The sequence below is a fragment of the Haliotis rubra genome, unplaced genomic scaffold (assembly GCF_003918875.1).
Source record: "Haliotis rubra isolate DU_JTF1 unplaced genomic scaffold, ASM391887v1 Scf505, whole genome shotgun sequence".
NCBI classification, from domain to species: Eukaryota; Metazoa; Mollusca; class Gastropoda; order Lepetellida; family Haliotidae; genus Haliotis; species Haliotis rubra.
Window position 1 is genome coordinate 735,520 of NW_025767197.1, and position 12,425 is coordinate 747,944.

Below are 12,425 nucleotides of genomic sequence, written 5' to 3' on the forward strand. Positions count from 1 at the left end.
CCACTGAGATACCATGCCGCAGTTAAGCATGAATTCCCCACTCACAGTATACTGACTCCGAGCCGACCAGTCCTTGTTGTACCCATTAATGCCGAAAGCCAGGTAGGGACCAACAAGTACCATACGCTGCAATATCCTTGCTTTAGTCCTTATTGCCCAGCGTCAAACAGGGGTAACTGCCGTCTATGTAACGTCTTCTGGCGTTTGACGCAGCAAGGGCATCGGACCATCCACACCACGTCAGTTGTGGATGGATGGGTGAATGGATGGATGGATGGGTGAATGGACGGATGGATGGTTGGGTGGATGGATGGATTGTGAATGGATGGGTGATGGATGGATGGATGGATGGACGATGGATGGATGGATGATAAATGGATAGATGTATGGGTGGATGGATGGATGTCAAGTAAATGGTGAGATGGGATGGTTAAATGGACGGATACATATTAAAGGATTTGAAAATACAATGATTAGATGATGAATGAAGGGATGGATGACAAGTAAATGTGAGATGGAATGGTAATATAATAAGTAGACGGATCAAAAATAAAATAAGACAATGTTTAGTCGACCCAAGAAAGACCGAGCTATTGTTTCGGCAAGATTACATTCGAAATGGAAGGTTAAAAATATGTACTGCTTCTTCATTCTGGCGCATGATACTAGTCCTGTTTCTTTTCTTGACTGAATACCGACCAGCCTTTGCTCACTCCACACAACCAACGGACAGTGAGGTATACGTGACAAAGACACGTGGGAGCGATGACCACCAAAATTCAATATCGACGTAAGTACAGCACACACGAACGACACGAACGGGTTGTGTTGGGCGATTAATCCCGCTTGGTCCTTCAGTTTGCAGTCAGTTGCATAAGAGGCAATCCTAAATGGTTTAGCTGTAGAGGTGGACGACTTGCAGATGGCCACTACAGCGCTCTGCGCGGTGTAGGCGTGTAGCGTGGGGGTAAGATAGAGGGCCTTGGTTGTGTCAATATACGGATACCTTTCTTCATTATGCGTCATGATGTCTTCACTGCACATACCCAAATCTATTTGTCGTCATAAAGACCTTGTTTACAGCCTGGCACTGTAAGCATTATGGCTGTTTTGTCTTAACGCCATGTGGTGTTACCTCTTTCCACGGATAAGTGAAAGTGGGTTATTTTCTGGTGTTTACGCTTTATGTTTGCAGATAATACGTTCAAAACAAATGCCCCCTCGCTCGCCATTGATCATGAGGACTACAATCTCGAAACGCCGCGATCGTTTTGATGTTTGGTCGTGCATTACTGTTTCAAGCAACCTTCACATAATGATAAGTTCAAAAATATATATCAAACTCCAAAAGGTTCAGTAATTGGATATAATGTTTATGATCTAAAAAAATCATATATTCATTGTATTGTATATATCCTTTTGTATATATCTTTCTATCTCTGCACACATAGTTTGTTTCAATTGTGCATTTAAGCACTGTAAATAGGAGTTTCACTAAGTTTGAATAACTTGTACCCAATCCATTCTCTTGAATTAATATGTTTAAATCAACCTTCACATGATCGCAACACAAACGCGAAAGATGCAATATGGGGACGTTTGTTTTACACAGTGGTTTAGTAGGTTTGCTCATGTATGCATGCGGGGCGGTGGGGTAGCCTAGTGGTTAAAGCGTTCGCTCGTCACGCCGAAGACCCGGGTTCGATTCCCTACATGGGTACAATGTGTGAAGCCCATTACTGGTGTCCCCCGCCGTGATATTGGTGGAATATTTCTAAAAGTGGCGTAAAACTAAACTCACTCACTCACTCATGTATGCATGCATGCATGCATGCATGTATGTATACACACATAAGTACATATTTTAAATCTTCAAACAAACCTTCTTGTATTTATAATTTTCCTAGAAAAACACTATAAAAGAATCACATTATAAAATGTAAACCCCAACCCTTCTGGTTTTGAATATAGCCAGTGGCATTGCCAAAATTCAAGTTATGTTAAATCTAATGCGAATCTGTTCGGTGTAATTTCCAATCCGTGCACTCAATGTTATCACTATATGCTCAGAGACATGATTATGACACATTGATGAAGTTTTATGTCCCCTTTCTTTCATATGGCCTGCCACAAATATTGAGTGTAAACACTCAAACATATTTGAAGTGATAATGAAATATTTAGATTCGTTTAAAAGATACAACCCACTCATGAAATACCGTTTTAGAAATCCACTTTCTGCGATGAGTGTTTGACATTTAGCGCAGTTAAACTTTCACCTCTGAACAAAATTGTGAAACATGACATAAAGTGGTGACTGATGTGTGATGAAAATCGACCATTTCTGTGGACATTTTTCATTATTTTTAACTATTTTATTTGACTAAACCATACAACGCTTGTCAGATCATTTCCACCGATAAAGCAAATTCATGCTAGTGTTTTCATAGGACAACTTGATGCTACAGGGTCAATTAATACGTTTCCAAGAAAATATATAGAAGTGTTATTTCCACGAACAGAAGTGATGTCAAAGCCCAAGCCTTATATTGTCGCTTATGAAGATAGACTGACGAAATATTTCTCTGCCGGATTGAGGCACATGGTAAATGCTCAGTAACACAATGTCAATGTTTGATCCAATGCTATTCACGGCTTCATCAGTACTTAGGTAACGGATTTGTTCCCTCGTAAATGTTTTGAAGAAATGCCCTCCTGTCTCATTTCACAAAAATACCAAAAAACAAACTGAATCCTTGAATAGTTTTCTTCCTTCTTTCTTACCTTCTTGCAAAAAATATTAGTAAAACAAATGATTGAAGAGCTTATTTTTGATAAAAAGTTTTCAGAGAAAATACCAACAGCCAACTCAAAAGAAAGATCAGAAAAATGAAAAAATGAAACTTTTTTTTTTTTTTAAACTTTCAAAGAAAAGGTATTGGATTGAGCCTCAAAAGTCTGAATGTGAACACAAACGCCTGGAATATTGTTCCATATATACTCGGCGCCATTAATGAAGGGTCAAGCTATTGGTAACACTTGTAAAATCTTCGTTTTTGTTTGAAATATATACAACTGAATGTTTTACAAACTTTCGGCCGTTGAAATGTCATTATTACGTTCTTTTAACATACGACACATTCTGTTTTAAATGGCACTTGTTTTATTCAAATTATCAATATGGAAATCCACCTACCACTTAATGTCAATGATCTGCACGTGGACAGTGGAGGAAAATACACATGCATTGATGCTTTTTCTCTGTCGTTCACTGTTCAGGAACCTGTTGGAAATCGCAGCTTAAAATTAGACGTTTTTTGACACTTGCTGAATGGGATCATGCTGTAGGCCTTTTTAATCTGGTCAAACGCAGCGGCAGGTTGCTGTCCGCTTTAATGTGAGTCAGAGTTCCATTGGTAGACTGTAGCAGAGATTTCAAGTCGACGTTGCCCCAGAGTCACAACAGTCCGAGATGATAGGCACGTGATTAACACTGCGTTACGTAAGAGATTCCTTAACACAGCAGATCTTCATACAGAACACTTCAATGTTAACAGTGTAGGGATATCCAGGAGCGCCGTTCGTCGACGTTTAAGGGCAGCCGGACTCCGCTGTAGGCGACCTGCAGTTTGTCCACCACTAACACCACGTCATAGGCAGGCGCGTCTGAAATGGCGCAGACTTCATGGCCGCTGGAATCAACGTCGATGGTCTCGTGTGCTCTTCACAAATGGAAGCAGATTCAATTTGTCCTTCCATGTACTGCAGACGACAACGCTAGGCCTCATAGGGTCAGGATCGTCACGGAATTCCTTAGGCAGCAGGGTGTAGATCGGATGGAGTATCCAGCATGCTCGCCAGGCCTCAACCCAACTGAGCATGCCTGGGATGAACTAGGTCTGTGTACCAGTACTAGTCTACCAGCACCAGTGGATCTCCCAGGACTCCGCACAGCTCTAGTAGAGGAATGGAATGCGATTCCGCAAGCTCTCTTTATGAACTTGATAAGGAACATGGGAACAAGGTGCACCTGTGTCTTGAACGCGCAAGGAGGGGTATACAAGATATTGAATGACCGATTGCTTCATGTTTGTCATTTTCATTTTGGGAGGTTGGTCTATTCAAATGATGTTTGCTATTGTGCTTGAACTTTTTGTCTGTATGTCACGATGTGGCACGTTTGTCAACACACTAAATATTATGATGACACTCGTAGTTCTATTATTTCTGAGAAACTTTTCTTTACAAGTGTTATATATCATTTGACCCTTATCATTTATCATTAAGCAATTACCTTTTCGCGAACAACTGATGTCATCACCATTTGACATCGTTCATGATCACCTGCTTATTATAATTTGTTTTCAGTAGAGCATTCTTGTGGTTATGGTAATTGTTTTGCTGTAATATTTCCAAGGTTGCATAGTTTGATATTTAAAACGATTGGCAATGACGCTTCTTATTTGTTCATTTGTTGTTCATCGTTGTACATCATGTCCCCCAATATTCCAGCCTTTGGTGTCTAAATTTAGCAATTTCTTGGGGACAATCCAGCATTCTCTTTCTACGAAAATATCGAAAAGCGTTTAACGACGAATTCTCAAAACTTGTTTGGTCCGATTACTGCATACATCATTTAACTTCTAAGCATATCTTCCAAAACGTTTCTGGCAGATGCCATTTACAAATTTGTTACTTTATTGAAAACATGACGGATGCAATTTCCTATTTCGGATGAATTCGTATTATTTTAAATTTCAAATTTTTTGTAATGCTTTTGTGTCTTATATTTACTAAATAGATCAGCAAAGTTGGCTATTTCGAACTATTAACAATTGAATGTGGCCTCTTATTTGTGACTTTCCATTGTGATTTTTTAAGATGTGATATATCATTATTACTTACACCATACCCCAAAATGTGATTTAGAAAATGACATGTGACCTACACTCTCAATATCATCATCACAATGTGAAGAGTTCTCAAAGATCGCTCAATCAAAACTGTACACATCAGCTGAAGGTTAATGGTATTCCTGATATTGTTTGTAATATAGTCAACAATTCATACAGAATGTACTCTGAGCGTACCTCGCACCACTTCAATTAATATAACACGACAGGGAATATTACAAAAACAATAACATCCTGTCTCAAAATATATTGCATTTCTAAGTGATGACAAACTGTGCAGAGAAAGGACACACAGTTCAGGGTATTGAAGAGTGCCTTGTCATTTCTTGCTGTTTTTCTGTGTAAGGCAATACTTGCTTAGTTTCTCAAAATGTTTGAATGGTCGGTACTACCTGTAGGGTTGAACATTTTTACCCTCGGGGCGAACATCTCGCGTCATCTCATTTTTCTGTGGTCCTTTCATATAATTTTCACAGCTATTTTGCCCCTAGCGACAAATGAAATTTGTTATGTCTGACAATCAAGATTAGTTATTTTCTTAAATTGATATATTTTTTAATAATAGTAACGTTTCCGGTATGTTTACTGCCATTCTGGGTGATGGTTCATGTCAACGTACAGACTCTGTTAATATTGTTTTGCTTAATTCCGACTGATTTGGATCAGCTGAAGTATTTCTACATCTGTCGATGTGTATGGTACAGTTGCTCTTGTGTTCCTGGTTGCGACCCTCGTTAGGATTGGCAGCCGGCATATATCCTGCTTGTACAAAAAAAGAATAATTGGTCAAATCTGGGACTAGAACACAGAATACCTTCCGCCATATTGTTAAATACATCATACTGGTGATGACATCAAAAGAACGAAGTAATTCCTCAATGACACTGTTTTTCTATCAACCGTTCTCAACCGCCTCACCACAATCAGCAAAACCATATACCATCGTAAGTAAGTAAAAAATATAGCTTCCAGGTAATAGTTCTATGTTGCCGACCATGGAATTGCTTTGATATTTAGTGTTGATGTGTGATGATATCATGCCATATTTTGATCATATCAGGTAGAGCTTTGTCACGTTATGCTATGTTAGTAAAACACAAATGTTGACGATAGCGATTCTCTAGCTGTGACTGGTGAATGGTTTCAGTGAGGGTCAACGCAACCCCGTAGATCATTGCCCTTGAAATCACTGGAATGTCTGGTCAAGACGTGATAATTTACAGGCCGCTCTCACATAGCATTAATGCTGATAAGAAAGGCGTTAAACACCGCACGTACGCAAGCACGCACACACGCGAATCTATGCTTTCTGAATTGAAGGTAAAGGAAACTGCCCTTTTAAAATATTCCCTGGACAAATATTTGAACCAATTCCACAAACCTCCTCAGATCCATAATTAGTTATTTACCTTGCAAAATAGTATGATCAATTTCAACATACGATATAGCTATTTTCAGCCTTTAACTGTTGTTCAACAACAACCTGTATTTAGTTTGTGTCTGAGGTTAGAGTCCGAATGTGTTCTAACACAACAGAGATTAGAACATGGGTGAAGCTGACAATCACGGACAAAATTGTACATACGCGAGATTCAAATGACTGTTTGAAGAAAAGCATTATTTCCTTGAATTCTGTTATTGACGCAATATGTATCGCAGACAGAGAGCACGATGCCAGTTCCAGTGGAAAAAACGTATGGCTGATTACAGTTACTGTACCAAGAACATCCAGGTGATATACCAGCAGGGTTTGTTATGCATTTGTTCGATGCCGGTTGCGACGCGGTGACACACAAGTATGTTGTTTCAGCCTGACTGGCTGACGCAGTGTAAATTTGAAAATATAATGTTGTTTCCGTGAACTAACATTTCCTGAAAACAGTTTAAAGCTGTGTGCATTGCGTTTAGCATCACAGATACTTTCTGGAAGTTATTATCTTAGGGGAAATTAAACACATAACTGGAAGGCCGAAAGTGGCCACGTCACAAGGTGAGCATCTCTTGCTGATTCTTTTTTTCGCAACCGAATATCGCCGCGAATAGCTGCAACATTGCTCATGCGGCGTTAAGCAATACTCACTCACTCACTCATTCGCAACCGAATATTCCTAAAAGTCAGGTCATCAGACGTAACAGCGTTTGGTCATCAGCAGGAACACAGTGATGAGGCGACTGCGTGCTGTAGTCATCCGGACCATGGACCATTAAGTCATTAACCCTTAAGTCTTCGACTGAATTGTCACATTTGGGCTACGAACATGACAACGGCAACGTCGCAATTGGCAACAACATCGGTGGAGCTTTGGCAATGTATTCACAGTGTTTGTGACTTGTGAGTCTCAATTAAATACTTTTCGAAACGGGTCGGGTTTTCAGGATCCCAAACCACCGAGTGGGTCCGTCAGTTTACAATTTGATAAATAACGGCAAAATTAACCATGTTTCCAAATTAACAGATGCTTTCAGTGCACTGAAGTTATGCATGAATTGTCAGCAAGGATGTTGCCTTTAAAGCTTAATCGAATAGGTTATCTCTGGACTGAAGAGAATATTTAATGCGTCACAGTTGTACGATCGAAACTTACACCTTGGATTAAGGTCCAGTTTGAAATATGATCCCTCTTTATCTATAATAGTGGTTGTGCATGTCTGAAATGCTGAAAGTTTACACGCGCGAGTGCTACCCCGTCGGAAGAACAGAAAAATGTTGGAAATATTATTTCAATAACTTGCATTGTCCAAATATTTAGATAATCAACAGCAATTCTATTGTGTCAATGGACACCGAGAACGACATTGCTATATATGTGTAATCAGATCGTGGTTATAACTATTTGATGAAAGAATCAATGTTTGTATCGTCAGACCTCTTACCTTTATATTTGTCATGCGGATTAGTATCCATTCTATTAATCAGCGTAAAGTGTCTGGAAATTGGTTTCATGGAGATATTCCAAGATATTTTTTTATATCAGATGAATTAACACAACATTAAACCGACAACACTACCCAAATCCTATGCATAGGGTTTACTAAGATAGATACAAACTGAAATAAACCACTCCATTCCGTTCAAATGCACATGAGTATTATGTAATTGTTTTTAAAGGCGACTGGGCATTTCCAGAATAGAAGAACCTCTCTCATAACAATACTGTTGATGCCACTGATATATCCAGATTGTCACGCACATATATAACTTGCTCATGAAACGGAGGGATGAAACGCATTCTTGAAGCCACCACATTCAAGAATAACCATGCGGAATGGACACGTGTTCATGGTAATATGTTTAAGTGGATAAGACTGTAGCATGTTATTTGTAATTAGTAAGGATGTTTACTCATAATGATAATAGCAGGTAGCAATCTTTCTCAAGCATTAAATGAATGGCTTGGCCATTTCCCCATGGGTTTGTGCCGCCAAGGTTTATCCCTGCTGAGATAATCACCTACGCTCACGCTAAACGGATGTTAGGATTAGCATTCCAAAGTTGACACTGACACAGGCTGAATACAATAAACACGAATGCATGCACCATAAAACTGGAGATTGACCAAATAAAACGATGTCCAAGGGAATTGTTTACTTCGCAGGAGTAATGGTAGAGACATTATTACTTTAAAACTTCAGGAATATACCATTACAACATTACCAGCAGGTCAAGTCAGGCAGACATATAAAAATGACTAAAACCACGAACATTGCACCGGTGGGCAAAATCAAGCTGTTTTATCATCGCTATACAAAACAAATGTTTCACCGCAGGTTAACTATCTTTTTTAACTGGCTCCTACATAATTTTAGGATGGTGGGCGTTTCAAATGAATATTAAAAGTTACAGATTAGGAATTCATAGAGGGTATACATGAAACTTCGGAAATTGTTATAATTTTGAATATAAATTGATTTTCATTTTGGGTATTTAAAGTCTGAAATATTAAATAATATCAGGCATTAAAATTGAAATCAATTACACAGGAGGTACGTGGGTTCAGCATAGGTCATATTTACTCAGTTTCCCAAAAAACCCGTATAAACAAAGACGAAAAATATTTTATTTTGGGTTTGTTCTGTTTGTAGTTTAACGCCGCTCACTGAAAACAGATTCAACGTAATGGGGTCTTGACAGGAATGAGTGAGTGAGTTTAGTTTTACGCCGCACTCAGCAATATTCCAGCTATATGGTGGCGGTCTGTAAATAATCGAGTCTTGACCAGACAATCCAGTGATCAACAGCATGAGCATCGATCTGCGCAATTCGGAACCGATGACATGTGTCAACCAAGTCAGCGAGCCTGACCACCCGATCCCGTTAGTCGTCTCTTACGACAAGCATGGGTTACTGAAGGTTCGTTCTAACCCGGACCTTCACGGGTGTCTTGACAGGATAATCCTATGACTGATATTAGTAATAACACATATTAGCAAAGTGGGTGAGACATTTAGTCGCCTCATACGACCAGCATAGGTTGTAACTCGGAAACTTGGATTTTTTAATTTAGAGAGAGAGAGAGATAGAGATTCTTTATTTCCTCCAGAAATCAACCTGAAGATTATTGATACATGAATTCAATCAAACATAAAACACATTAGTATTTACATACAGGACAATGTCATTCATAGTTCACAATTGATATGTACAGAAATATAATCAAACATTCACAAATGGATGGCGTCACGTGTGCCTCCATTAAAATACAAACTCAAGATATTGTTTCAAATGCTGGATAAGACATATTTTGCAAAGTTTATAATGACAACATGGTAAGTGTCTCGCACTAGGGATCGTGTGAACTGTGTATCTGCACCTTGGAGAGTTGACAGCATTTCGTCGTCTTCCAACATTTCAAAGTTTACATAGGTTTCAACATCAAGTAGATCAATCAGAGATGAGAAAAAGTAATTTCGGAGAGGTAATAATTTTTCACAGTGTAGTATCACATGGTTGTCATAGTCATAAGCGTGCTTGTTACAAAGCAAACATTTTATTTCGTGATGTTATACTTTTTTAAATAAAGACGTTCTCCATCTTTGGGAGATGTTTCATTCTTGGTTTGATTGTAAGGTTCAAATCCCGTTACGTCCTGATATGGTTCTTCATTTTCAGGAATCTGCCTATTTATCTTCGCGGGTTTCACTAAAGTAGTACACGTCTAAGACCTGCGATTCGGGATGTCGTTCACATCAAGCTTACATGAACTGGTGATTCAAATGGAATACTGTTTTATAAGGCAATACACCCACTCCGCCCATACGGTCGATCTGGGACATGTGTCCACTGGTACGAAGAAGAATCGTACAATTCGTTTTACAGAGCTATGTACCCTTGTCATGCAACGATCTGCGTGTCATGGTTTCTAATCCAAGACTTGTGTCCTTTCAACACATTACAGAGGCTGCGTTCATGCCTAGTAGTTAAAGCGTTCGCTCATCATGCCGAAGACCGGGGTTCCCTCACCCAAATGGCTACAACGCATGAAGTCTAGTGCCGATGTCCCTCGCCGTGATGTTGATGGAACTTTGATAAATACGGCATAAAACCATATTTACCCTTCACTCAACATGGTTCAACATGGTAGTTGCTTTCACCATAGCAGTATAGTCTACGATCCTACCCGTCATTCCATAAACTGACACAAACACAGTCAAACCGACATTATGTCTCGTCCCATGAGTCTAACTCATCAGAAATTCCAATTTGAAAACTGTTTGAACTTTTTACATGATGGCTTAACTATTTTTCTTCTATATGTTACTCTGAATCATAATCATGTCAAATATTTATGGTTCAAAATCACAACCAAACTATCTCTAGATGAGAAACTGACGTGTTAATTGTTTCATGCCCTTTATTTGCTGCCACGATGAAGTCACATGCAGCACACTGCCAGTTTGGTGGGTCAATAGAAGAAATGTCAGCTGCGTATTCAAATGAAGATCCGGAGCTGTTTTCAACGTCCCTTTCTCCATCCTGTACCGAACGATTCGTATTTTTTCACCAGATAAATCATTATGATCATAAACCTCTGTTCAATAACATAGTTCATTTCCATAAACCTCGATTACTAGACCCTTTGAAGTTTCACCATGTAAACCGATGGTTGTCCATCTCGAACAACATAAAGACCCACATCCGGCGAAAATGAACTGAAAATCTGTTTAGTTACCCTAAAACATCGCACCTTAAGCATATTCAGTATTAATCAAAACCGATCACCGAACATGGATACGAAACTAATCACCGTTGAACAAAGTATTTCCTAAATACGGAACCAATTTGGCGACTTCACTTGGCATTCCGACCACGTAGCGATTCCCATTTGATGGTATCGTTTCAAGTCTCCATACTTCTTGTAATTCAATATCCAGAGGGAATTAAATCAAGTGTACACTCGTCCCAATATTTATTCCTCAGATTTTCGGTTTGTCATCAAAACCCAGGATCACTTGACTAGGATTTGTGGCGGCTACACATAAGAATTCGGAATCTCTCTTTGCCGCGAAGATGGTGTTTTTCTAGCAATCGCGTAAAGGTCGCTATAGGGTTATTACCAGCTGTCAGGGAGGCAGTATGTGTTCAAGCATAATAGTGACGCTTAGTAGATCAAACTCAAAGCCCCACTTGCACTGAATAAACACTACTTAGACTTTAGTTGTGAAAAATCGACCAGACAATAATGAATTTGAATGTTTTCCAAAAAATTATACCATTTCATCTTAGGTGAATGGGGACTAACGGATCTATTTGAAGTATTTGAAGTTTCGATTGCGAGCGTTTAGTTGATATTAGAAGTTCAACGTCTGACTTAAACGTGGACAGAGACATCGATAAACAATTCCCCAATGTATTTGTATTCATGAACACCAGTCTGCTTAGCCAACGTTTTTGTGTCAGCTCCTTTTGAGGGAGAGAATTTATAACTACTTTATGATATGGAAAACAACATTTCGGAGTATATATACTATCAAAAAAAGAAACGCATAGGCGTTTACATCAATTACCTATTGTGTTCAAACAATCGTCAAAATATGTAACAAAAGTGTCGATAACATGATTTTACACAATTGCACAAGTTAATAATCGATTTCTTACAGGGATTAAAAATGCATCACCACAACGCAACAGAAATCACCATCCAGTTGAAATTGTGCAGCAAAGAGCACGCACTGACTGGCTATACAAATCTAGATTACTTTCGGAAATAGGCATTCGTTTTGAAGGAGTATCAAGGTCAAATCACTACGCCACGTCTTGACGCTGCGACTCTGAACATCGCCATTGAAAGAATGCACGCTGGAGATTTCCAGTCTTCTGATGCCATGCGTCTGAATGTTAGTCTGAGCACGATATCACAGCTTGCAGCTCGTTACAACCAAACAGGTATGACAAATGACCCTTCCCGTCACTGCAGCCCAAGATCGGTACATCCGGGTACTACATTTGCGTGATCGGACTGCCACGGGTGAGAGCACAGCAGCCAGGGTGCCTGGACTTCGGAGAATATCCGG